The sequence below is a fragment of the Rhineura floridana genome, chromosome 5 (genome assembly GCF_030035675.1).
Source record: "Rhineura floridana isolate rRhiFlo1 chromosome 5, rRhiFlo1.hap2, whole genome shotgun sequence".
Lineage (NCBI taxonomy): Eukaryota > Metazoa > Chordata > Lepidosauria > Squamata > Rhineuridae > Rhineura > Rhineura floridana.
The window spans coordinates 146,971,914-146,998,940 of record NC_084484.1 but is presented as its reverse complement, the minus strand read 5'-3'; the positions used below and the strand labels follow the sequence as shown (position 1 = coordinate 146,998,940).

General features: G+C 43.8%; 1 pseudogene; it reads left to right on the top strand.

The window, feature by feature from the left end:
- The first annotated feature begins 9,277 nt into the window (after window positions 1–9,277).
- On the top strand, window positions 9,278–13,824 carry LOC133386110 (zinc finger protein castor homolog 1-like; annotated as a pseudogene).
- The last annotated feature ends 13,203 nt before the right edge of the window (window positions 13,825–27,027 follow it).

Below are 27,027 nucleotides of genomic sequence, written 5' to 3'. Positions count from 1 at the left end.
TTCTGACAGAGAAATGATATATGCACTTCTATCCGATGATTCCAACTTTGTAACCATTGCGGCAGCAAATTTTGCAGTTGCAGCTTTCAAACTGAGAGAGTCCTTTGCCGGAATGACAAACGCCCAGCCAAGCTCCATATGATTCTTTAAGTCACGCTCTGTAAATTTTATATATGTTTTTACCTTGTATTTTATTCTTGTTTGTATCTTGCACATGGCCTATGGCTAACTCTGCAATAAAGTATCTACCTACCTACCTACCTACCTCCAGCATCACCAATTAAGCCGCATGACAAGATCAGCCACACAAGACCTTCTCTCTGTCCCATCAGTTAAGACAGCTAGGCTGGTGCGGACCAGAGAGAGGGCATTTTCGATTGTGGCCCCCACCCTCTGGAATTCCCTTCCTTTTGATCTCCGACATGCTCCCTCCCTGACAGGTTTCCGCCGGGCCTTAAAGACCTGGCTATTCAGGCAGGCCTATGGGATCTCTGGGGATAGGTCAGTTTTTAATGTTGTTTAGTGCTGTGTAATTTTAATTATTATATTACTGGTTATATTGTATTTTATCATGATATTGTACGTCGCCTAGAGTGGCCGTTTATTTGGCCAGATAGGTGACTCACAAATAAATTTTTATTTTATTATTTATTATTATTATTATTATTATGTTCAGCAACGGTGGATCCAAGGCTGGAGAAGCCTGCTCTAGGATTATATGCAGCTGCTTTTCAAGGGTGTTTCAGAATTACAGCTAGTGCAAAATACAGCACCTAGGCTGTGGCTGGTACAAATAATGTGGAATGTACCATGTCACTGCAACACAATTCTGTTTCTGAACAAAATTCACAGTGCTGCTTTGACCTTTGAAGACCTAAATGGCTTGGGACCAGGGTGTAAAAATACTGTCTGACTTTTAAGATCTTCAGAGGTTCTGCTCAGAACGTGCCCATCTTCTGAAGTGAGCTCAAGGAAGAACAGGGTCTTCTTACTCATGGTGCCTTGCTTTCAGATCTCTGTAGCTTCAGGGCTCTGTATCTGATTTTTTAAAAAAAGAAACAGAAAAAAATGCCGTTTTCTTCTACTTTTAATACAGTTAGACACTGCTGCTAGTTTTTAAAAAACATAAGATTCTGCTTTTGGTGTACAAAACCCTATGCAGCTTGGGACCAGGATACCTGAAAGATCGTCTTACCCCTTAGATACCCAGTTGATCACTAAGCTCTGCAAGTGAGGGCCTCCTGCAGATGCCATCTTATCAGGAGGTCCATTCCGCACAACATAGGCATTAGACCTTTAGTGTAGTGGCACCTACCCTTTGGAATTCCCTCCCCTTAAATATTAGACAGGCACCATACCTTTTTGGCACCTACTGAAGACCTTCCTCTTTCAAAAAGCCTTTTAAGTAGAGACTTTATCCCAGTCTGCATCTGTGTTAGAATTGCTTTTTTAAAAAGATATTTTTAAAGATGTTTTGTTTTAATATATTTTAACATCTGTTTTTAAGATGTTTTAGAGTGCTTTTAGTGTTTTGTTTGCCACTTTCGGCTCCTTCTGGGAGGAAGGGTGGGATATAAACAAACAAACAAACAAACAAATAATTTGCTGACTGTTTTATTTGCTCTTCTGCTTTGTGGTTTCAGAGAGGCTTATCTTATTTGATATTTGTTGGCCACCTTGAGGATCTCTGTGATTAAGATGTAGGAGACGTATCTATGTGTTTGCGTTCATGTGTGTGTATATGCCACAAAACTGGCTTTTGTAAATATGTGTATACATGACTCTTATTTACATCCACAACTATACATAAAGCCCTTCAGGATCCTTACTAAACAGGCTATTGTATTGATTTGTAAATAGGTCCAGCATTTCTATAGAATTCACTTATTCTGCTGCTTGCTTCTTTGAAATCATTCTTCACCCTCTTACAGTAACACTTAACAATCTGCAAAGTGCTTTCAAACTCAAGGCCATATTCCTCTGCACATCATACACTTCCCCTCCCCTTCATCCCAGCTCCACTGCCTTCATTAAATGGAGTGTCTGCAAATTAATGCTGGCACAATGGAGAATTTTTCATTTGCAGGATTAAGTGTTCTTATCCATCAGCATAGTTCAAAGTGGAAAGCTGAACACAGGGGGAATTGCATCTTCAGTTTGGAAGCCTTTGGCCACTCTCAGGGACATTTCCCCACGTTGCTTGTAGATCTCTTTCCCCATCCTCTTTCCCAAAGTCTGTCTTTTCCCATAACATACACACACAAACCTCCCACTTAACATTAAAACAAAACAAAAATTAGGGCCATCACTTTTTAACCTGGCAGTGTTCCAGTGTCTTTGACATCTCTCATGACAGTTATCCCCAATAAGGAAAGGTTGCAGCATCTAGGCCTTTTTAGTTTAGAGAAAAGGTGAGTAAGAGGTGACATGATACAAATGTACAAATGAATGCATGGCATAGAGAAAGTGGATAGAGCATATTCTTCTGAATAGCAGTTGCTGGAAATCACAGCAGGAGAGAGTGCTCTTATTTATTTATTTATTAGATTTGTTAGACGCCCATCTGGCAGAGGTTAATCTGCCACTCTGGGCGACGTACAACAAAATACAATACAATCCATATAAAAACAATTCAAAAAGCAAACAATATAAAATTTAAAACTGAATAGACCCCCACGGAACTACCCTCTGCCACCCTAACCCCCTTCCCAAGCCTGGTTAAAGAGCCAAGTTTTCAAGGCCCGACGAAAGCATAACAAGGAAGGGGCCTGACGGAGGTCAGTTGGCAAAGAATTCCAAAGTGAGGGAGCCACTACTGAAAAAGCTCTGGACCGTGTCCTCCCCAATCTCGCTGCTTTTGTTGGGGGAATAAGAAGTGAACCATTCAAGGACGATCTTGTAAGCCAGCGCCCCTGGTGCAAGTGGAGGCAACTCTTTAGGTAAAGTGGGCCAGCCTCGTGGAGTGCCTTGAAAGTTAAAGCCAGGATCTTAAATTTGGCCCTAGCAACCACCGGTAGCCAGTGCAGTTACTTAAGTACTGGGGTAATATGATCACGGCGGTGGCAGCCCTTAATCAGGCGAGCCGCCGCATTCTGCACTAGCTGCAGCTTACGGAAAGTTCTCCAGGGAAGACCCACATATAACGCATTACAATAGTCCAGCCGGGACAGAACCAGAGCATGTACCACATCAGGGAGCAGGTGGCTCGGGAGGTAAGGGCGCATCCTACAAATGAGGTGAAGTTGGTAAAGCGCCGCCCAACTAACAGCTGCTACCTGTGCCTCCATGGATAGCTGGGAGTCAAGAATGACCCCCAAACTCCAGACGTGGTCTCTTAGGGACAGTTGTATCCCATTAAGCACCAAATCCATAATCCCCAGCTGCTCTTTATCACCCACCAACAGAACCTCAGTTTTATCGGGATTCAGTCTAAGTTTACTCCTGCTCATCCAATTCCTCACAGCCTCCAGACAATTTGATAGCCTTTCTATTGCCACCGGTGGGGGGGACTTAAATGAGAGGAAATCTGGGTATCATCTGCATATAGATGGAATTGCAGTCCAAATCTCCTGATGATATCTCCCAGTGGCCTTACACAGACATTAAATAACATCGGGGAGCGGATAGAGCCCTGTGGTACCCCACATGTAAGAGGCCAAGGCTCCGAGACCTCCTCTCTCAGTACCACTCTCTGGTATCTCCCAGAGAGGAAGGAGCGAAACCACCGTAAAACTGTGCCTCCAATCCCCAGAGTCTCAAGGCGATCTAACAAGATATCGTGGTCAACAGTGTCGAAGGCCACCAAAAGGTCCAGGAGAACAAGGAGGGTATGCTCCCCTCTATCTAGTGCCCTTCTCATGTCATCCACCAGGGCTACCAGGGCTGTTTCTGTCCCATGTCTGAGTTGGAATCCTGATTGAAATGGGTCAAGGTAGTTCACTTCATCTAAGTACGCCTGTAATTGGATCGCCATCACCCGTTCACCAGTTTACCCAGGAATGGCAGATTTGAAACTGGGCAGAAGTTGTTTAAATCCAAGGGGTCTGAGGAGGCCTTCTTCAAAATTGGGGTTATTACTGCCTCTTTAACGGCAGATGGCGGATGGCCTTCATCAAGAGATGCATTCACCATTGCCTTAATCCACTTGCCAAGTTTGCCTTTACAGCTCATAGTAAGCTATGCTGGGCAAGGGTCGAGTATACAAGAAGTTGGTTTAAGCGAGGATAGGGCCCTGGTGATTTCCTCAGAGGAAGTTAGCTGGAAACTATCCCAAGACCCTGAGGGTTCAACGGTAATTTCTGGTTCCATTATTGAGCCTGTGGCAGGGGGAATAGAACTCTTGATGTAATCGATTTTGTCCGCAAAATGTTTTGCGAAGTCATTACAGGAGGCCAAGGCATGTTCTGTCGGGTCTGGTGCAGCTGGCCTCACCAAGCTCTGGACCACCTGAAACAGTCTCCTTGGACAGCTTTCCGTGGCAGCTATGGAGGCCGCAAAAAATGCCCTTTTTGCTCTCCTCATCGCTGTCTGGTAGGCAGCCGCTGCTACTCTACTCCGAGTTCTATCCGTCTCTGCACGTGTCTTTCGCCAATGGCGTTCAAGCTGTCTTACCTCCCTCCGTAAGCCACGCAACTGTGGGGTGTACCAAGGTGCTGTCCTGCATCTATCTAAAGGGAGGGGGCGTTTCAGGGCCAACCGGTCCACCGCCTCGGTCACCCCTGCATTCCAGCTGGACACCAAGGTCTCAGCACTCTCTTGAGTGCATATCCCGCTCATGGACTCCCCATAGGGACCTGGTTGGCCACTGTGAGAACAGGATGCTGAACTAGATAGGCCACTGGGGTTGGGACCTGCATTGTACTGATTGTCATTGTTTTAACTAGTTGTTAATTGTCCAAAGTGTTTTTAGGTTTTATTAACTCTCTTGTTTTTAACTTGTTAATGTAAGTCACTATGGGTCACCTTGGTGAGAAAAATGACCAACAAATATCATCTTCATCATCCAGCAAGCTCATTGTTGTTGTTGCTGTTGTTGTTGTTGTTATATCCCACCCTTCCTCCCAAAGGGAGCCTAGGGCAGCATACAAATGACAAAGCACTAAAAACATCTTAAAAAACAAAACATCTTTTAAAACATCTTTTAAAACAATTCCAGCACAGATGCAGACTGGGATAAGGACTCTACTTAAAAGGCTTGTTGAAGAGGAAGGTCTTTAGTAGGCACTAAAAAGACAACAGAGATGGTACCTGTCTAATACTTAAGGGGAATCAATTCCAAAGGGTTGGTGCCACAACACAAAAGGTCCGCTTCCTGTGTTGTGCGGAATGGACCTCCTGACGAGATCCTCACCTGCAGAGCACTGTCAGAACCCCTCCTGTGTTCACCACCCTGTTACAGTCCCACCTCAGGGTCCTGGTCTCTTAATGGTTCTCTCACTGGCACTAGCATAGAACTTTCAAGATCCCACTGCTAGGCACCACCTGACACTCTCTGTAAACAATATTGCCTTGAGACTGTGCCTTAGTCTCCTCCTGGCCTATTGCTACGTTGTGTCTGGATGTACTTACAGGCCTCAACCCCCCTGTGTCTTTGTGCCTATAATGATTACAGCCTTGGGTTGTTCTGGATACCTGCTGATGTTACACTATCTCTTCACTGCTGCCACCACTGATACTGTTTCCCAACCTTGGTATATGCCCTGCCCACCCTTCTGGTCTGTGAAACCCAGCCAAGGATCAGGCATTTTGGTAAATCAAGAACTATTTATTTATTTACACAGGGAATAGCAAGATTACTTAAAGGTTCAGTCAATATGCGTGTGGTTTCATAAGATGCATTACTCTTTATATTTCTTAGTCATAATAACCTGCCTCACTACCCACCTAAATCCAATCCACCCAACAACCCTCTCCAAAAACCTCTCTCAGAACTCCAACCCAGAACAACTGTCATCCTCTCATACTTTCAGACACCCAGACACTCAGCCAATCATCACACAACATTCTTCAACATTCCAACCCATGTACTCCCCCCTCTCACCTAGTCTACTTACCACATATACTCTAATAAACCTGCACTTACCATATTTACAGTATTGTATTTACAGGGGCATCACAAGCACATTGATCAACGGGGTATATAAGGGTGAGATAATTTTTCAGGTATCCTGTTCCCAAGCTGCACAGGGCTTTGTACACCAAAACCAGCACCTTGAACTTAGCCAGCCAGCTAATTGGCAGCCAGTCAATGATGGGAAAACTCATTATCATGAAGCTGTTAAAGCAGGGATGGAGAACCTCCAGATGTTCCAGAACTGAAGCTCCCATCATCCCTGAACATTGGACATGATGGCTGGGGCAGATTGGAATTTGGTTCAATAACTACTGGAGGGCTATGGACTCTTCACCCCTGTGTTAAAGGGATAAACCCATCCCAGGGTCTTTTTGGTTCTGGACTTGCTATCTCTCTCCTCCCCCCAGCTGTAGCACTGGGGGACTGCAAAAGACCTACCTTGGGAATGAGTACCTGAGCATATGGGTGCTTGCTTGCTCGTTCCTCTGGGTCGCTGTCCCTCGAGACAGCTGAAATCCCTAGTAAGTGCTGCAAGGACTGGGACCCCCTGCCTGAATCTGACTCCAGAGAGAGGCTGCAGTCAATCTTGCAGCCTCTTGCATCAGCTCCTGGCTGGGTCAGGGAGTATAAAAGATCAGCTGCCTTTGGGGAGCCCTGAGAGTGAGGGTGTTACTCCCTTCTATTTTTTTTAAACCAATCTGGAGGAGATTGGTAGTGGGGAGGGTGTATGGCGCATGTGTCATTCCTGCGCAGGGTGACAGTCTGTGCAGTGAACTGAACGATAGGAGAAAGTTGCCAAATACTTCAGAGTGAGAGTCTGTAACTGGCAGAAGGCTGGCTCTCCCTGGGTGTGAGATGGGGGTGGGGAGTAGATGTGCCCTCTGTGAAAAATATTGAGTGGGTCTGACTGTTCCCAATTTTCTCAGAGGCCTAGTGGGATAATTGGTTCCAGTAGGTTTTGTTGGTGGACTCTTGTTGGGTTCATATCAGATATTTAGGAGGAGTCTTAGTAAGGAGGACATGGGTGATGCCACCCCAATTTCAGTGATCATGGGTAGAGGGAGGTATAGCCATGGGGAGGTGGTGAACTACCATAGAAGGTGAGGGCAAGGCTATCTATGCCTTGTTCCTTGCTCCCACTCCTCTCATGGATGGGTTCCTCATTGCTCATCTGCTGTGCCCACTGGCCTGTGTTGTACCGTTGTTTAACACGAGATCGGTACACAAGAAGACCACTCTCATCCATGATTTGATTGTGGATGAAGGTGCCAATTTGCTGTGCATTACTGAGACCTGGGTGGGTGAGCTTGGAGGAGTTGATCTGACCCAGCTTTGCCCACCTACTCGGTGCAACACCAGCATAGACTACAGGGACGGGGGGGGGAGGAGGGTAGAAGTTGCTGTGGTCTTCAGAACTTCCATTTCTGTCACCAGGAAACCATTCTGTCTTGGAGCAGGCTGTGAGGCCTGCACCTGGTGTCGCACCAAGGAGACAGGAAACTAGGGTTGCTGCTGGTGTACTGTCCATCCTGCTGCCTGGCAGCTTCTCTGACTGAGCTGGCAGAGGCCATCTCAGATATGGTATTGGAGGAGCCCAGAATGATAATCCTGGGTGATTTCAATGTCCATGCTGAGGTTGCCTCTAGTGTCCAGTCTCGGGACTTCATGGCCTCCATGATGACCATACGGCTGACTCAAATTGTCACTGGCCTGACATATAGGGCAGGGCACACCCTTGACTTGGTTTTTGCTCCAGATAGAGGAAGGGGTTGTCTGGAGATGGGGGGGATGGATGTCACCCCATTGTCATGGTCAGATCATTTCCTGGTGATGTTTAGACTTATGGCCCCAATCCTCCCTTGCAGGAGTGATGGACAGATGGAGATGGTCTGCCCTTGGAGACTTATGGAATCCACTGGATTCCTGAGTGCCCTGGGGGAGTTCCCAGTAGATAGAGCAGGTGACCCTGTTGAAGCCCTTGTCACGCTGTGGCACATCTGGCTCTTGACATGTGTCAAATGTGGGGGTTCAGAGAAGCATGCAGCTGATGAACAGATAAGGCCAGATCATACATCTGCCAGGCAGGAGGAACCAGGGGGTCAGCCAGCATGTTTTACCATTTGGGAAGTGCTGAAGGAGGAGGCAAGAAGTCCTTGAGGGAGTCCAAATGTCCAGAAACCAAAATATCCAATCAGGCAGGGCAGGGTTCAAGGCACGGGTTTAACAGGAGAGCTGGAGTAATGTCTGCAGCAAGGCTTGATGTTGACTCTAGCAAGGAGTCTCCCTTTCCTTCCAGCATTTTGTACTCTGCATGCTGGCCCAGCTGCTTCCAATCAGCCTGTGCTCTTGCGAGCTCTCCTGCTCCTTAATCACACTGATTGCTGTTGTTGCTGCAACACCTGTTGGTGTCTTCTCTCTGCTGGGGAAGGGGCAGTCTCCTGGTCACTTCCTGATTCTGGGAGGCAGGCTCCCTCAGGGGCTTGTCTCTGGTCTGGTGAAAGGTCCTGGGCTGTCTCCCTGCTTGTCCCCTCTCCCGGGTCTGTGATCTCCCATTTCTCTTCCTCCTTGGATGAGTCCTCTGAGGGGGGCATGACAACACGGTTGCCCCCCGAGCGCCCTCTCTGGCATTGCGGAGCCTGGTTTACTCCCTGGTACACCAGTTTTCTAAGGGCAATGAAACAGGCTGGATGACGGCTAGAGTGCAAGTGGCAAAAGTCGTGCTGTGAGGCTGTTTGGGCCTCAGTAAAACATCATAACCATGCCTTCTGTGCAGCAGTGAGGGTGGTGAAGAAGGCCCACTTCTCTACCAACATCACATCCTCAAGTAGCTGTCCAATGGAGATTTTCCGTATTGTCAGGGGTCTGTTGACATCTTCTCCAGGAAATGGAGTTTTAGACCCTTTGGAGGCCCACTGTGAATTGTTTGCAAGGCACTTTGAGGGTAAAGTTGTTCACCTTCATAGCAATCTTGATGCCACATCCACATCTACTGTAGTCCCTAATGAGGTGTCCAGTGCAACGTCTGCTGCAACTTCTTGGGAACAGTTTCAGTTGATGCGGCCTGATGACGTGGACAAGGTATTTGCAACAATGCGGCCAGCAATGTGTCCTCTTGACCCTTGCCCTTCTTGGCTTATTAAATCTTGCCAAGGGGGTTTGATTGAGTGGATCCAGGGTGTGGTCAATGCATCGTTGTGGGAGGAAATGGTTCTAGCCGCCCTGAAAGAGACGGTAATTTGACCACTCCTGAAGAAGCCCACCCTGGACCCATTGGTTTGTGACAACTACTGCCCCGTCACAAATACCCCCTTTTTTAGGGAAGGTGATTGAGAGGGTTGTGGCACAGCAATTGCAAGTACTCTTGGATGAAACAGATTATCTTGACCCATTCCAGTCTCGTTATGGGACTGAATCAGCCTTGATCGCCCTGATGGATGACCTTTATTGGGAAAAGGACAGGGGGAGTGTGACTCTGTTATTCTTACTTGATCTCTCAGCGGTTTTGATACCATTAACCATGGTATCCTTCTGGGCTGACTTGGTGAGATTGGTATTGGAGGCACTGCTTTACAGTGGTTCCGATCCTATCTCTAGGGTCATTTCCAGATAATAGCATTGGGCAATTGTATTTCGGCCCCCTGGCAGTTGTTCTGTAGGGCGCCGCAGGATACCATCCTGTCTCCCATGCTGTTGAACATCTATATGAAGCCCTTGGGAGTGGTCATCAGGAGATTTGGGTCAAGGTGTCAGCAGTACGCTGATGATACCCAGCTCTATTTCTCTGTAACGTCTGGAGATGCCGTGCAAGCCCTGGACCAGTGACTCTGAATCCTAGCAAGACAGAGGCTCTGTGGGTTGATGGTTCCTGAGTTTGGATAATTGGTCAGTTGCCTGCTTTGGATGGGGTCATACTCCCTTTGAAAGAGCAGACCATAGTCTAAGGGTGCTCCTGGATCCATCTTTGTCACCAAGGCCCAGGTGACCTCCGTGGCTAGGACTGCCTTTCACCAGCTCTGGATGGTAAGACAGCTGTGGCTGTTTCTGGACAGGGATAGCCTGACCACTGTTGTCCATGCACTGGTAACCTCTAGGCTGGATTACTGTAATGTGCAACATTAGCATGCAGATCTGATTTCAGCCCAGCTAGTTAATGGGCTTAATCCTCTGAGAATGGCAATTATGTACGGCACTGATGTACAATGCCATTGTGGGAACCTGTCACCTTACTGGTCACAGAGGGCAGATAAGTGGCAACAATGTAATATACCACACTTGGAGAAGGACACACTGCAGGGACTGACAAGTTCAGGCTGAAGGAGCCACATAAGTATCAGCCTTGGATGGTTTACCATTCTTTCAGGATGGTTTATCTTTCCAGAAAACAAGACTGGGGAAGGCCAGTGGGCATCCAGGCCATTTCTAATGGTGGTTTTCAAAGGATGCTCTTGTGAAGTTATGTGGGGAATCCATCGTTTACCAACCTTTCCAGATACATGCATGTATCTGATTCCTTGTTTGTTTTTTAAAAAATCCTCCTCTGAGCAGTGTGCACCAAATATTTATGTCAGAGGCTCATTTGACTCTTAATAGTATTCATATGCATAAGGAAGACAATGGCTGTGTGGAGAGATTCCTGTGGCATCTATTATTTGCTTTCTGTTAATGCCTATCAGTCCTGTTCAGTCATAACTGAAGTCATAGTCTTCCTGGGTTAACAATGTTTTCAAGCCAAAGCTCAGCCATATAGCGTGAGGTCTGAATTAAAGCAGATAGTTTGCTGCAAGAGTGACTACCAGTGTCATTTTCAACCGCTAATATTAGGAACAGAGGAAGTGGCCTTATGCAAAGCCAGACCATCAGTCCATCTAGCTCAGTATTGTCTACACTGATCGGCAGCAGCTCTCCAGGGTTTCAAGCAGGGGTCTTTCCTGGTCTTCCTTGGAGATGCAGGGGATTGGACCTGGGACCTTTAGCATGCAAACTGCCAAGCTATGGCCCTTCCCCAATCTGGAATGTTTTCATGTTACTTTTCTGATCATGAAAGCTCATAACACAACTACTAGAAAAAAGCATAATCAGCATAAGCATGGCCACGTTTGTGTGTTTTGGTTCCACTATGTTTGTCAAGAGATGAATACTTGGACCAGCTTCCTGATATGTATATACTGGGATTAAATTATATGCATATGTCTAGTTTTAATCTTACCATATATTAGGGATGTTTCTGAAATACTCATCATAATTTCTCAGTGGATTTTTGAGCTACAAATTGTGTGTTTCCAAAGTGGAACCAATGTATTAGGAATATTTACTCATTTATGTATTAAATTTATATTCCACCCTTCCTCCCAAAGGAGCCCAGGGTAGCAACCACTTCAGTAACAAAAATACAATAAAAATGCAATAAAAACATATTTTAAAAAACTGTTAAAATATCTAAAAACAACAGAAGGAAACACCTGAAGCAAATTTAGAAGCAGATAGAACAACTACAGCATACGCTATCATGGCTGCCACCTCAGTGGGAAAAGCACACACTACCACTGCATGCAGGTGGGTTGTAGCAAAGTCTATAGCAGCACATCTGACATAAATGACCCATGAAAACTTCCACAAGAAGAACACAGATCATCAGTGATGGATTCCAGCAGCTCTGGGCCATGAAGGACTGTGGCACGGTGGACTGCCAGTTCTATGGGCAGAAGACCACCCACTTCCATTGCAGATGTCCTGGTTGCACTTTCACATTCAAGAACAAATCTGACATTGAGAAGCACAAGAGATACCACATTGAGCACAACACCTACTCCAAGGATGGCTTCAAAAAGTTCTACAAGTACAAAGAGTGCAAATATGAGGGCTGCGTCTACAGCAAGGCTACCAACCACTTTGACTGTATCCAGCTCGGAAGCGGCTTCAGCTTCACCAGCCAGATGATCTCCCACAAGTGTAAGCAGGATGCTGGCACATCCACAGTTCTGGTGTGCTGGGCCTGCCCACCTCCCTCCTGGGAGCCAAGGACAATGAGCAGGAAGAATCCAGCAATAATGACCTCACTGACTTCTCTGCCATGAGCTCTACGATCTCCAGCCTGAATGCCTCCCCCATCAGTGAGCAGTCTTCCATCTCTTTGATCATCCCAGGTGCACCCTCCTCAGCAGCAGAGCTCTCTGTCTCACAGGCCTCCAGCAAACCCACCAATAATATGCCATCAGCTTCAAAGATCCTGGGAATACTCCCCCAAGCCCTCCCGAGCAATATAGCCTTGGCCCCCATGCTCTCCAATGCAGCACTTCCTGAAACTACAGGTTCTTATTTCACTATCCTCACAGCTGGGTCTTCACTCTGCTGCCCACTAGCTCCACTAGTTTGATAGCCACTGGCACTTCTACCACCAAGCCGGCATTGTCAGCCAACTCCCCTTCCCAGGCCGTCTCAGGTTCCATTGAGATAGTGGCCATCACTTTGCTGACTCCAGCAGCGTTCATCATGGAGAGGATTGTGATGTCCCTGTATTTTTAATATTTGTAAATATGGTAAGTGCGGGTTTATTAAGCGATATATGGTACGTGAGAGGGGGGAGTACATGGGCTAGAATGCTGGAGAATGTTGGATGATGATTGGCTGAGTGTTTGAATGGCTGAAGGTATAAATGAAAGAATGACAGTCGAGTCGGGGGGAGTTGTGAGAGTCATGAGTGGAAAGTTATTTGGATGAGTTGGTTGGCAGAGTTCTGAGGGAGGGTTGGATTATATTTGACTGGTATTTAGGCAGAATATATAAGACTGGAAACATAAAGAGTGACACTATATGAAACCATGTGCTTGTTGAACATTCCTAAAGTAATCTTATTATTACCTGGTGTTATCAAATAAATACTTTTATTGGTTTACCAAAAGCCTGATCCTTGGCTGGGGATACACAGACCAGAAGGGAGGGCAGGGTAATTACCAAGGCTGGAGGGAAACAGTATCAAATAAATGGTGGCAGCCGTGAAGAGAGATATTGTAACATCATCAAGTATCTAGAGCAACCCAGGTTTGTATGCTTTATAGACAAAGATACAAGGGGGTTGTGGACAGCAAGGGCACCCAGACACAAAGTAACAAGCCATAGGGAGACTAAGGCGAAGTCTATAGCAGTATTGTTTACAGGGAGTGACTGGTAGTGCTGCCTAGCAGTGGGATGTTGAGATATCTGTGCTAGAGCGTGTGAGAGAACAAATAAAAACTGAGATCCTGACAGGTGGTGGCCCTGGTGGGAGTATCACAGGTAGAGCCAGCTGGTGGGATTGTCACAAGGATCTCCACCAGCAAAGGCTTGATTTTGCCAATGATGGCCCAGTTGGCTGCAGCAGCACTTAAGCCCTCTGTAGCTGTGGAGGCAGGGAATGGGCAGCAAAAAACAGTTTAACCCAACTCAGATGAAACAAGAGGTGATGGAGAATCTGGGCTCTGTGTCCACCGTGACCCAGGATTCGTTGCAGGAACACAGCCTGGACCTGAGTGTGAAGGATCACAGTAATGAATCAAATGGCCACACAGTCTCAGCAAATTTATCTCTTTTATCATTTTTGGAATAAGATGTCTCAGAGTAACCCCAATCTCAGCAACCTTCTTGACTTGAAGATGGATGATGACGGCAGCCAGCTGGAGGCCCCGGGTGATGAAACTCAATACTTGGACAAGACAGTCAAGGCTCCTGTTGAACAGAAACTCTCTGAGCCAAGGAAGATGTACTTGCTCAGGTGAGGACCCAGAGAGAACCTGGTTAAGGGGGAAGGAGGATCAGTATGATACCAACAATGCCAGCTTAAAATTATTGGGCAACTTTGTAGAAGTCCCTTTCAGTCGAGACTAGACAGCCCCCCTCAATGTTGAATATCAGGGCGCCAAGTGAAAAACTTTTTATTTGAGCAAGCATCTTAAGTCATTTCTAATTTCCTAGTTAGTTTTTAATTGGCTTTATCTCTAATGTATTTGTTCAGTTTGCTGTACACTGCTCGGAGACAACTATAATTATGCAGTATATAAATGATCAAAATAAATAAAAAAATAACCATATCATGTTTTGGATAGGCCCATTGAAACATAAAAGTTTTCAACAGGCACCTGAAGAAGTACAGTGATGGCACCTGCCTAAGGTCAACAGGAAGAGAGTTCCAAAGTATAGGTGCTGCCACACTAAAGGCATGACTCCTTACAAACACAGAATGCACGTTCTATTTTTTAAAATTGACTTTAGTACAGAGCACTGTGCAATACAGGCATGGATTGCCACAGCTTTCTGTTCCTTTGGTTATTTTGTGTCCTTCCTACCCTCTACATTATGAATGCACATATGTGCATTAATCCTGAAAACACAGAGGTGCTATATATCCAGAGTTCTCATGTCCAGGAGGTGGGGAGATGGCTGATTCTGGATGGGGTTGCACTCCCCTGGAAGGAGCACGTCCACAGTTCGGGGGTACTTCTGGATCTAACATTGTCACTGGAGGCTCAGGTGGCCTCAGTGGCCAGGAGTGCCTTTCCTCCAGCTGCAACTGGTTCATCAGCTTCAGTCCTTTTTGGACAGTGGTGGCTTGGCCACAGTACTCCATGCTCTGGTAACTTCCAGACTGGATTGTTGCAATGCGCTGTATGTGGTCCTGCCCTTGAAGACAACTTGGAAACATCAACTGGTCCAAAATGCAGCAGCCAGATTACTGGCTGGGATTCCCTTTAGAACTCATGTCATATTATCATAACTCTAATGATAGTACTAACCAGCTTCAGAAAACAGGGCAACAGCCCTTAAACAACAGAATGCATGGACAAGATTAGACTGTACTGGATAGATACTGCCGCCCTGGGCTCCTTCTGGGAGGAAGGGCGGGATAGAAATGTAACAAACAAACAAACAAACTCATATAACCCCTGTTCTAAGACAGCTGCATTGGTTGCCAGTTCGTTTCTGGGCCCAATTTAAGATGCTCACATGAGTGTTCAAATTCCTAAATGACTTTGGTCCTAAATATCTGAAAGACTGCCTCTTCCTACAGACCCTGTCGGGTGTTGAGATAGGGGCATTCTCTGTGGCAGCCCCTAAGTTGTGGAATTCCCTCCCCAATGGGATGCATCTGGCAACTCCATTTACAGTTTTAGGTGAATGCTGAAAATGCACCTCTTGACCTTTGACACGAGATGTATATTTTTAGGACCCACCCTCTTTTTTGTGATGTTGTCATTTTAGATTATTTTAATGGTTTTAATAATGTATTTAATTTAGTATTCATTTCTTTCTTACATTTATACCCTGCCTTTCTTTCATCATAGAACCCAATGCGGCATACATGTGGTTCCTAGGCAGCCTCCCTCCTAGGCACTGACCAAAACCAGACCTGCTAAGCTTCAGCAAGATGGTGGCCTCATGTGTCTTCAGACCATAGCCTGGGACCAATTTTAAAATTGTTGTAACCTGTCCTGACACCTCTGGGTAATAAAGTTAAATAACAACAACATCTACAACAACAATTTAACTTAAGCCGGCATAAATTACTCTGGCTTCCAATAGTTAGGATTGCTCCCTTACAGCGCAGTCTAATTCATATCTACTCAGAAATAAGTTCCATTGGGTTCAATAGGACTTACTCTCAGCTAAATGTGTATTGGATTGCAGCCTTAGTCAACTACTGGCAAAGTTCTGTCTGGGATGCAAAATACTCCCAAATTACTTCTGCAAGTTGCCTGCCAGTATTGTCATGACCTCATGTCCTTTGACATGTTCAGAGATAATTTTGAAGGGGAGACATTTTCATTGCCCTTGCATATTTTGTATTTTTAAATATTTTATAGCAAATTAAATGTTAATTGTAATCTGTCTTGGGAACGAAGCCATTGTGGTGGTCAATTAACATTTAACTTATTAGCTTTCAAATATTTAAAGAGTTCCCATCCAGCCTTTTCTCCCTTTGGCTTTCTGTGAAATTGTTTTTGCATTTGGATGCCACACAGTACAGATACCTGAAGTCATAAATTTCACCAAATGTCATGCATCTTTCCTGCATGCTGGTTCTCTAACCTCTGGTTACATATGTACCCCTGCGCACACACATTCATGAACAAGCCATATTTAGTGAAAGAACGTTCAGATCATAAAACTTAAAAGTGGCTACCACATTGGTCATCAGGTCACATCCCTAGCCTGAAGAAATAACACTCTATAATTAAAGACCTCTTACAGATGCTTACAAAGCAAAGGCAATGACAAATGCACATTCAGGAAACAGCTAATGTCCCTTTTAGCAGACATTGAGAGCTATGTGAACTGTCCCCTGCGCTGCTGCTTCTTTTTGTCTTGGGGGAAGGGTTACCATCTAATAGCTACTGTAGGGTTTCATGAGGATGGATTAACGTTTATGCTGCATATGGACCCACACATACCAGGCTGCTTAAGATGGACACTTAACAAACAGGGCCTATGTGAGCAAAGGGTGCCTATCCTGTGCTAACAAGGTATTCCTTCTTAGAAAAGAAGCGTATCCTCTGTATTATGGTGTTGAGGAGAATGCAACTGTATGGAGGAACAGGTCATCAAGTTACTTTATCTACATGCTTTTTTCTCCTCACTGGCTGTGCCCTTTCTTTCCTCTGTCCTCATCATATTTGGCAGCTAGGCAAATGGGGATCTGTGACAGGGCCTTTTCAGTTGTTGGGGCCCAGCTCTAGAATTCTCTCCAGGCTCTCATTGAGCCTGATGCCTTCCAGGCAGCAGCTGTGTAAACCTGTTTTATCTACTCAGGATTTTTAGATGTGGCACTTTTGTGATTTGTTTTAAGCTAGCTTTTATCATTTGTATGCTGCTGTTTCAGTAGTTAATATTTTTATGTATCACACTATTGTTAATTATTAACCCCACCCCACCCATATTAGCAACTCTAAGAATAAGTTTTTAAACAAAGCTTTCCTTGGCACCACTTTTATTTATTTATTTATTTTATTAGATTTATATCCCACCCTTTCTCCCAGCAGGAGCCCAGGGTGGCACTATTGCTTCTTCTTGTACCACTGCTTTTCCTACATATATGTGTGGCAAACACTGAACTTATTGAGATGAAATGATGTGGCCAGTCTTGCAAAAACTCTGTTTTGTAACACAGACAAGCTGGAAGATAGAAGAGCAATGATGATAAGCTGCATTTTAATTGCCCACAAATCACAACACAATGGACATTTCATTTTCACATGGAAGAAATCGCTATGTTTTTCAATGTGTAAATACTGATAAACTGCATAATATCAAAAACAGAGTGACTGGACTCTTGTAATGGAACAAATTACAGGTGAAAGATAGAAAGGGAGAAGCCTGACTCTGTGCCTCTAATTCAGAGATGTGGAACCTTCTTTATCTGGAGATCCAATTTTCCTGGGCATTAACCTTTATGGGGGGCTGGATGCCAGTGGTGGGCAGGGCCAGAGGCAAAAAATGGACAAGAAATGGATATAACTTACCTTTGTACAGTAGGTTATTTTCCAGAAATGCAAAAGCCAGAGGTTTCTGCACACATACACACACCGCCATCCAGGCAAGCAAGTTCAAGGCAGTGACTGGTAGCTGTGAAGTTGGAGGCAGTGCATCCTTTCAAGGATTCAGACTAAACTTTCAAGGAGCTGTCCAAGGTGCTGCAACCTATTCCCAAAATAGATTCAGCACCTTGGATAGCTCATTGAAAATTCACTGCCCCGCTGACAGTGCAGCGGCTAGTCTCCACAGGTTCAAGGACATATTCCAGCCAGACGAAAGCATCCACGGAGGTTGTGGAGCAAAGCCAGTGAAAGGGGGGGCTTGAGGAGGTGCTGTGGCCTAGGGAGAATCTCAATAAGGCCTGGAGGGCTGTGTTTGGCCCCCACTCATGAAGTTCCCTACTTCTGCTCTAATGGAGCCACTGCCAGCTAGTATGCCTACTAACATATTTGATGCATTTCCCAGGAGCTAAGTGCTGCTTGGGTGATATGCTGAAAATGCTATTAGAGAAATCATATGGGTGAAAGCTTTCCCACAGATCCAACTAATGTATGTGCTTTGTTGGGTCAGACCAATGTCCTACAGTTCCCATCATCCCTGGCCATGCTGCCTAAGGCTGATGGTAGATGGCCCAACAATATCTGGAGGGCCACAGGTGTCCCGCCCCTGATCTACTGGCTAGTGATCTAGTCAGGTATCTCTTGAAGTTCGCAAGCAGGGTATGACAGTGGCAATCTATTTCCTCTTTGTCTCCAGCATCTGGAATTCAGAGTTATACCTCCTCTGAATACGAACTCTTTGAATGCTGGCAATTGAAAGCATGCTGTTTCTGGCAAGACACACATGTAACCTCAGAATATTCTTCAGCATAGCCTTTTAATCATGTATATAGTTCTCTGACTGAATCATGTATGATGTGTCTCTTTTACAGCTATAACTTTAAGAGTCTCTTTACATCATCCTTTTAGCTCAGAAGCTCAGTTCAATCTCCAGCAACAAGGAAGGTGGCAGCCACCACACACAGCATGTTATTAAAATGATCTGAACTGTACATTTACAGCATACTTCAAGTGGCACAAATGGGACAGACTCTGTATTTGAAGTCTGCAATAGTGTAATTTCGCATCTTCAGTATTCTAAAGCTCATTATGGATGCTTCGTATTTCAAGAGGTTTATCTTACCCACCAAATAAAAGGCACTTTATGTGGATATCCAATCATATACATACATACATATAGTATGTGTGTGTGCATATATATACTGTATATGTATGTGTGTGTGTGTGTGTGTGTGCGCGCGCGCACGCAATTGTTATTAACCAAACAGAGGTTTTTATTGTATTACCAAAACTTTTCACCTTCTGCCTTCATCAGCTGCTAACATACAAATGCTGTTACCAAGGTGGCAGTTATAGAGCTTTGAGGATGGAACATTTTGGTAATACAATAAAAACCTCTGTCTTGTTAATCACAATTATGTTCATATATTTTTAGGTGATTAACGGAATCCTTATAGGGATCCAGAACAAGCTTGGGTGAAGTTCTGTTTGTTGCTTTTATACAGTTTTGAAAACAACAAACAGAACTTCACCCAAGCTTACTTGGACACATTGGCACCACATGGCCTGAACCTGGAGGACAGCACCAGCATTACTTAGCTTCTGAAATGAAGCCCCTCTGAGCATTCCATCCTCAAAGCTCTATAACTGCCACCTTGGTAACAGCATTTGTACGTTAGCAGCTGATGAAGGTGGAAGCCAAAACATTTTGGTAGAACAATAAAAAATCTGTTTTGTTAATCACAGTTACGTGCATAGAGAGAGAGAGAGAGAGAGAGAGAGAGAGAGAGAGAGAGAGAGAGAGAGCAACAAGTAGAACTTCACCTAAGCTTGCTCTGGATCCCTATAAGGATTCCTAAAAAATATGCATGTAATTATGATTAACAACACAGAGGTTTTTATTTTACTAGCAAAATGTTTCAGCTTCCTCCTTCACCAGCTGCTAACATACAAATATTGCCACCAAGGTGGCAGTTATAGAGCTTTGAGGAAGAAATGCTCAGAAGGGCTTCATTTTCAGAAGCTAAGTCATGTTGTACTCTCCCCCAGGTTAAGGCCACATGGTGCCAATGTGTCCAGGGAGCATATCCAGAAGTTCTCCCTCTTTGTCAAAGCTGTTTGATCTGTTGTCATCTCTATAGGTCTAACAGGCTGTGGCCCTCAGTCTTATTTTTAGTCAAGATTGCCAATTTATGGTTTCTCAAGCTTGTGTATAGGTCAGTTGTAGTTTTTTTTCCTATGTATTGAATATGACATCCTGGTTTTTTGCATTCAATGACATAAATTATATTGCAGGACTTGCAGGTGATGTTCTGTTTGATGTAATGTGTTCTGCCCATCCTAGTGCTATTGAAAGTAGCTGTCTCCATGAGGTACACACAGGTGATTTAGCATTTGGAGTGACAAGGATGAGATCCAAGATTGCTGATAAGTGGCTTAAGCAGAGCTCTCACTAATAGTTTATGTAAATATCAGATTGGGAAAATGAAAATATTCAAGACTGGGGCTACAAAGATATTAAAACCATATAATTAATAAAAAGTTGGTAAATCAAAATGTTTTACATCTCCCTATATAGCCTGAGATGAGGGGCTGAGGAAAGCTTCCTTAGTTAATGAGTTCTAGTACACTGGGCCACAACCCAAAAAGCCCTGTCCTAGTTCCTTACCAATTTAAACCCTCAAAGCAAAAGAATGCTAAGAGGATCTCACAATTTAGATCTCAGATTATGAGAGGGCTCATATAGATATTTGGTGCACCACTGAAAGGGTAAAAAAAGAAGTTTCCTTCTCCTGTTTCATGTTTAGATAACTGGTGACAGATCAGCTCCAGACACTCCTGGATGGTATGGGTGAGACCTATTTCAATCTCACTTCCAGCCAATGTTCAGGACTGTGTCACTCCTGGTTGTTGACCTTCTCCAGGAGGATTGCAGAACTGTGATTCTCCTGGACCTTTCAGCAGCTATTTACACAATCAGTCATTGTACCCTTCTGGGCCCACTAAGTCGCTTGGGTAGGGGTAGGCAAATCTATCTGTTTCAGGATCTCTCAGTTTTTCATTTTTCTGATTACAGGTTTTGGTCTCCATATTTTCACACAATTATATATATATATATATACATACATACATACATACATACATATATATATATATACATACATATATATATATATATATACACACATACACACACACATATATATATATACACACACACACACATATATACACACACACACACACACACACACACACACACACATATATATATATATAAAGTCTTCATAAAAAATCACCAGCATTTTACAGAGTAATTTAGCTCAGGGGAAGCTGGTGTAAATTGTGCTGGAGCAAGAGAAGCTGCCATAATGTTCCACCACATCCAGTTGCCATTCAGGAGCCTCAGGGGTTGGCTGAATGGTGGCTCAGTTGGGAGCTGTGCACAGGGATCAGAAAGTAAAAGCCTGCTGTCCCAAATACCCCTACTGGGGAATAAGCCCTCTCCATTGACTTCTGTTGCAATTATTTTCTTAGACCAACCTTTTTCCTGGCATAACTTTTACCTGGATTGGGACCTGCAGGAGCACTCCAAACATGAGTTGGATGTGGCCTAAGTCTCCTCACCTTGGCCCCTCCCCTAACACCCCCCTGACATGTCCCTTTTTTGGGCCTTATGCCAGCTTACACTGACTCCACTTGCACGGGTCTCAGCTGAGCCATCTGAGTCCTGGCTGAGTCAGGCTGAGAGACATACGCTGGCTGAACTGGGACCTAGCTGGCTCATCTGGCGTAAATGCAAGTTGGATCGCACCTTTAGTGCACATATCTCCTAATATACACATTTATGTATGCAATTTTGTCTAATATACACATTTTTTGCAAGCAATTTCTTCTAATATGATTTTTGTATATTATTTTCACTAATGTATGTATTTATGAACACTTCCCCCTAGTGTGTGCATTTTGGTACACATTGGTTGGTTGGGGAACAGTATCACAAAATTCAGAGAAGTGTGAATTTTGAAGGATGGCTGTGTTTCAGTTCATATATTGATCCAGGAAGTGTAAATTAGGGAAATCAGCTTTTAAAATGTGAACTGAATCTAATGTCTTCCCCATCCTTAGGGCTGGGAGTGGAATGCAATGCCTTGCAGTACCTTCATGCCTATTTTGATGGGAGATTCAAGTAGATAGTGCAGGGAGATTGTTGGCCTTCTCTGTGGGAGCTTTAGAGGTGTGTGTGTGTGTGTGTGAGTGTGTGTGTGTGTGCCATAACAAGGGCTCTATTTCATTTGTCATGTTCTGTAACATCTACATGAAATTACAGTAGGAATGGATTGTTCCATTTGTTTTCAAATGGTGTCACTCCGGCACGTTTTCACTCATACATCTTTTCTGTACCATATATGATCTGTGATTTTGGAAAGAAAGTCTGCACAAACATTTGCATTTAATAATATTTAAATGTGTATTTAGGAAACATATTCCCTCTTACAATGTGTATCTCTAAACATATTTAACCTGAGAATATGCATTTTGGCACTTTTTAAATGCTGAAATCATGTGACACAAAATAAGATGACTAGCTATGTTCTAATCCTCACCTTTGTCTGGGATGATCACATTCCTCTAGCATCCCTAGGTGGCACCCAGTTCTCTTTCTCATTTCCATATAAACCAAGTGTGGTGGCATCATCCTTAGAGGCTCAAGCTGTGTGTGCCAAATGGAAAGTACATTTGCTGGTTGGAGAGACAAAGGATTAGCCCTGACAAGGAATTTGCTTTGTCTACAATAGCCAAAACACATTTAGGCTTTTCTCATGTGATCCAGATCTTGTGAATTATGTTTTTAGTGGCAAAATCCCCTATCTGGAAACCTAGGTTCACACTCAATATCTGCAAAGTGAAAGGGAAGTTGTGAGATTCACAGTTAAGAAGAGTTGGGTGGAAGAGGGGTGCTTGACCTTCACCACCATTACCACCACCACTTTTATCCTTTAAGCTGCTTCCCCTAGCCCCTTTCCCCTTATTTGAGGTTCCAGATAGAGGTTTGCTGTGTTTCAGGGGAAAGTGTCTGGGAGGAAGAGATTGTAGGGGAAAAGTGGTGTGCAAAGGAAGAGCTAAAGACCCCTTCTGATATTCCACATCACACCTGTTTGGTGACCTGGATTCCCAGGGCTACATATGCCACAAAATTTCTACTTCAGCTCTTAAGTTGGTATATGAGATGATAATCATCTTATGCCAGTATCTTGGCAGTGATATAAATGCATATGGTGTTCCTAAAGAGCAATGTTTCCTGTTGCTCCATCATGGCTCTATTAGACTCCCCCACTTTGCCTTTTTTTTAAAAAAAACAACCCTATTTTTTAACTATGGCTACACCCACTTTGACATGCGGGGCCCAGAGGCTTAACCATGTGTCAATGTGGCCCTCAGTGTGAAAAAGGTTAGCGATCCCTGCTCTATCTCATGCTCCATCAGAAGACTGAGATCATGTGGAAAAAAGTGTAGGAAGTACTCATGTCATGGAACAGAGCCATGGGAGAGCACGATCACCATGCTCCTCTCGTAACCTAAGAATTGGCTCCTAGATATAACATTATCTCTAGTCAGCAGAGACTGGAACATTTCCTGCTGAAGGAGAGACAGTTAATTCAAACAACTCATTTGGTAAAGTCACAAATGCTAGGTTGTCATCCCTAGCAATTTTGCAAATACTTTGGTAGGTATCCCAGTCCGCTCTTACCACATTCTGAAAAGCTCTTAAATGTCCAATAATGCTTTAAGCTCAATGTGCAATGTGCCAGTTCCACTGAAAAAGCCATTTATGTCATCCTCAGTCTTTAAAATATAGCCATGTGAATTGGTTTGTAATTACTGAGATCATGAAACAAAATTAGCAAAAAGTTCTGTGGTTATAGCAGCCATGCAGCATCTGTTAAATTGTAGTTTTTGTTTGTTAGTTAAATTTTTGTTGGCAATCATGTTCTGAGATGTCATTACCTAACACTACCATCTTAGGTGCTTGTTACATTTTCCCACCTGTATTTTCTTTAACCAATAGTTTTTTAGGGAGGAAAAAATATGGGTTGTATCCAACACTGTTGTTCCACTAGCACAGCAGACTTCTGCTTGTGCAAGGGAAATTTCTCCTCCTCTCTTTTTCCCTGGAGGATTGGAGACAGTGGAGACTTGTGGCTTTGATATCCTTGAGACAGTGAATCCACTCCAGGTTTTAGTCTGAACTTTCAAGGAGCTGTCAAGGTAATGAAACCTGTTCCCCAAATAGGTTCAGCACCTCGGACAGCTCCTTGAACGTTTGAGCTAAAACCCAGTGTGGATTCACTGTCCCACTAACATCGGAGTCACCGGTCTCCACTGTTTGAAGGACCCTTCAGGGTAGACTTTGAGGGTGCATGGGGGAGAGGAGAGGAATGGACAGTCCCATTGCAGGAGCAGAACTCCATGTGTGCAGCATTGGATACAATCCACTGTTAGGAACACAGAATCTTTAAAAATGTTTATGAGCCAGTCAAGGGGATCAGGCTGTCAGACAAATGATGTTACACCACGTTGTAGCCATTCAACTAATGTGCGAAGAGAGGGAGAATTGCCCAGTTGCCTAGGCAATCCACTCTTCCTACTGCATTTTCATTGCGTGCTGTCCTGGTGCAGAGACAAAAGAGAGGGAGGGGCAATGTGGAGATGCAGCCCTTTCCTACACTGACTGGGAAAACATTGCTGAATGGCTACCCCCAGTGTACCCAGTTCTTAGTGAACCCCTAGAAAACAGTAACTACTCAGTGAGAAATTGAAAAAAATGCCACAGGGGCTTGAGTTCATCAAAAGGACAGGGGCAAGCAATTAGCTTTTGCATTTCTCAGGTGATATGAAAGCTGAGTTACAACTTGTGTGCAAAGCTTATAATCTCTGCCATCTGTGTTTCACTAAGTCCACTTTGCTGATGCAGCAAAACTGAAATGGTAACCCCCACTATGGAAGATTCTAGCTGCAAGTGACCTGGAGAGATCAGAGTACTGGACAGCTGCCTGTAAAGAGATAATGTATATAAACCTCTCCATCTAGGAAGAAAAAGAAATTTATAAAGCGTTAGTTGAAGGACGAAGGGAAAATAAGTAGTTAACTGCATAACTTTGGTTCAAAGTGAATTTCATTTTGTGTCTTTTTAATCTTACTGAGTTCCCTTTTTTCACACAATCAAATCAAATGCTATCGTTGCCACAGGGAAATGATGGAACTGGGAAAGGAGACAGCCATAAAACAACCTTTAATTTTGCAAATGCATACAAGATCCAAGGGCTCAAGGCAGAAGTGGGGGGGGGGAAATAAAATTGTAATGAGGGAAATTTGTACAAATGATGAACTGACCACTGTGGAGGGTTATCCAGAAGTGTGTTTAATGAATTATCATTTGGAGACTTTAGACAGAGAGTGTGGGGTGTTCGCATGTTACACAGGCTTCCACATGATTGTCTTGTTCTCACGCTGGTCCCACCTCAGTCTTTGGGAAGGCTGCACAATCATGTGGATAAAGTGGTTGTGTGAGCTGGGGCATCCTGCAGTGTGTGTATATAAGAGGCTTATTAGGGTATTAAAACCTCTATAATCATGCTCCTCAAGTTTGTATCACTTCCCTTTATTATTTATTACCAGGACAAAAATGGAATGAGGCCATAAAGATAGGTTGGAGTTGCAGAGTGGGCGAACATGCAGCCTTATTTCAGGCCTGCTTTTGGGACAACAGAAACTGCCTTGGTTGTGCTGTTGGATGATCTTTGCAGGGATATAGACAATGAGAATGTAAACCTCTTGATTCTCCTGAGTCTCTCAGCAACTTTTGATACTATAATATGAGCACAATTCATTCAAGGGGCCTGTTTGGGGTATTCCCACATTCTTTGCTGAACCTTTCTTTTCAGGCCTGTTAAGCATAGTAGTCTTTGCCCGTTTCCTTAATATGTGGTGTGCTGGTTTTTAGGCATGCATATCAATCTAAGACAAAGGATTATGAATGGAGTAAAGGCTTCTGAAGGGAAAAGGCACTTACAGCTGATGTTAGTTGTAGAAATTAACATAGTCCCTGTTACTGTCCTTGCCCTTGGCTCTTGTTGGATTTTTATCATTTAATGAAGTTTGAAACTTAAAAAAGTTTTTACTTTTTAAAATTTGAAACTTTTTTTAAAAAAAAACCCCAAAGAGGTTGTATGATTTTAATAAGCCAATGCTGCCTTTACAAATCTATTAAAACTGAAAACAACAAATAAGCTATAAATTGTTATACTACTAAATCCTTTTGCTTTTGATGGATTAAGAAGTCACAATAATAAAGAAAAGGTCAAAACACAGCTTTGTGATATAATTATTGCTGTCACTACAGCTTGTTGATATATATCTAGCTACTTCGCCAGCTCTGATTCTCAGTAGACTAATCACCTGTCCCACATTTCCAGGGAAAGTACCACAAAGAAGTATAATATTCTTCTGTCCTACATTACCCCTCAGATGTCATGTGGCCCTCTATTCTGCCTTAAAAGTGGCTGAATAGTTATTTTTTAGATGCTCACAAGTCATGGTGGAATGTAGCTTTTCTTCCCCATTTCATAGTCCCATCAGCTACAGAAGCATGACCATCTTTTGAAAGCTGGAAACAGGGTTACCCTAAATAAATAAAAGATAATTCATTTTAATTTTAATGTTTTTTTTTAAAAAAAAATCTGTTTAATACTTTTAATTGGTTTGATATTATATTTTGTTGTATTTGTTTTTCGAGCATCCAGAGAACCAACATTATGAGGAGTCCATGTAAATTCAGTAAATGAATAAATTATTCCATATATCCTACCTTCGCAACAAGAAGCTCAAGACAACTTACACAGCACCCTACCCCCACGTTCTCCTTTATCCTTGTATGGAGATGCTGAGAAAGAATGACATGCCCAGAGTCACCCAGCAAACTTAATGACTGGGTGGGGATTTGAACCTGGGCCTTACCAGTCTAACCACTATACCACACTGGATCTCTAGGGTGCTTTAGGATATGTCACACACATCCCGGTAATCCCTATAATAGCAATGTAATGTCAGACAAAAGCAGATAGACTCATATGTTGAGAGATTTTCATGAGCCAGACTTTGTTTGCTGCCTTCAGTTTAGGAAGCATGGGGTTCCAGTTCTGATCCCATCCCCTGCATATGTCCTAGACAAATCAGAACATTTGATTTGCTTACATAATTGAGTTTACATCTTCTTTTCTCCAGCCAAGACTTTCCCCTATCTTCCTCTTCCCTTTTTGTTCCAACGTCCCCCTCTTTCCACCATCAGAACGGAAGAACTCCAGTGAAATGCCGTTTTCCCATAAGTATCCT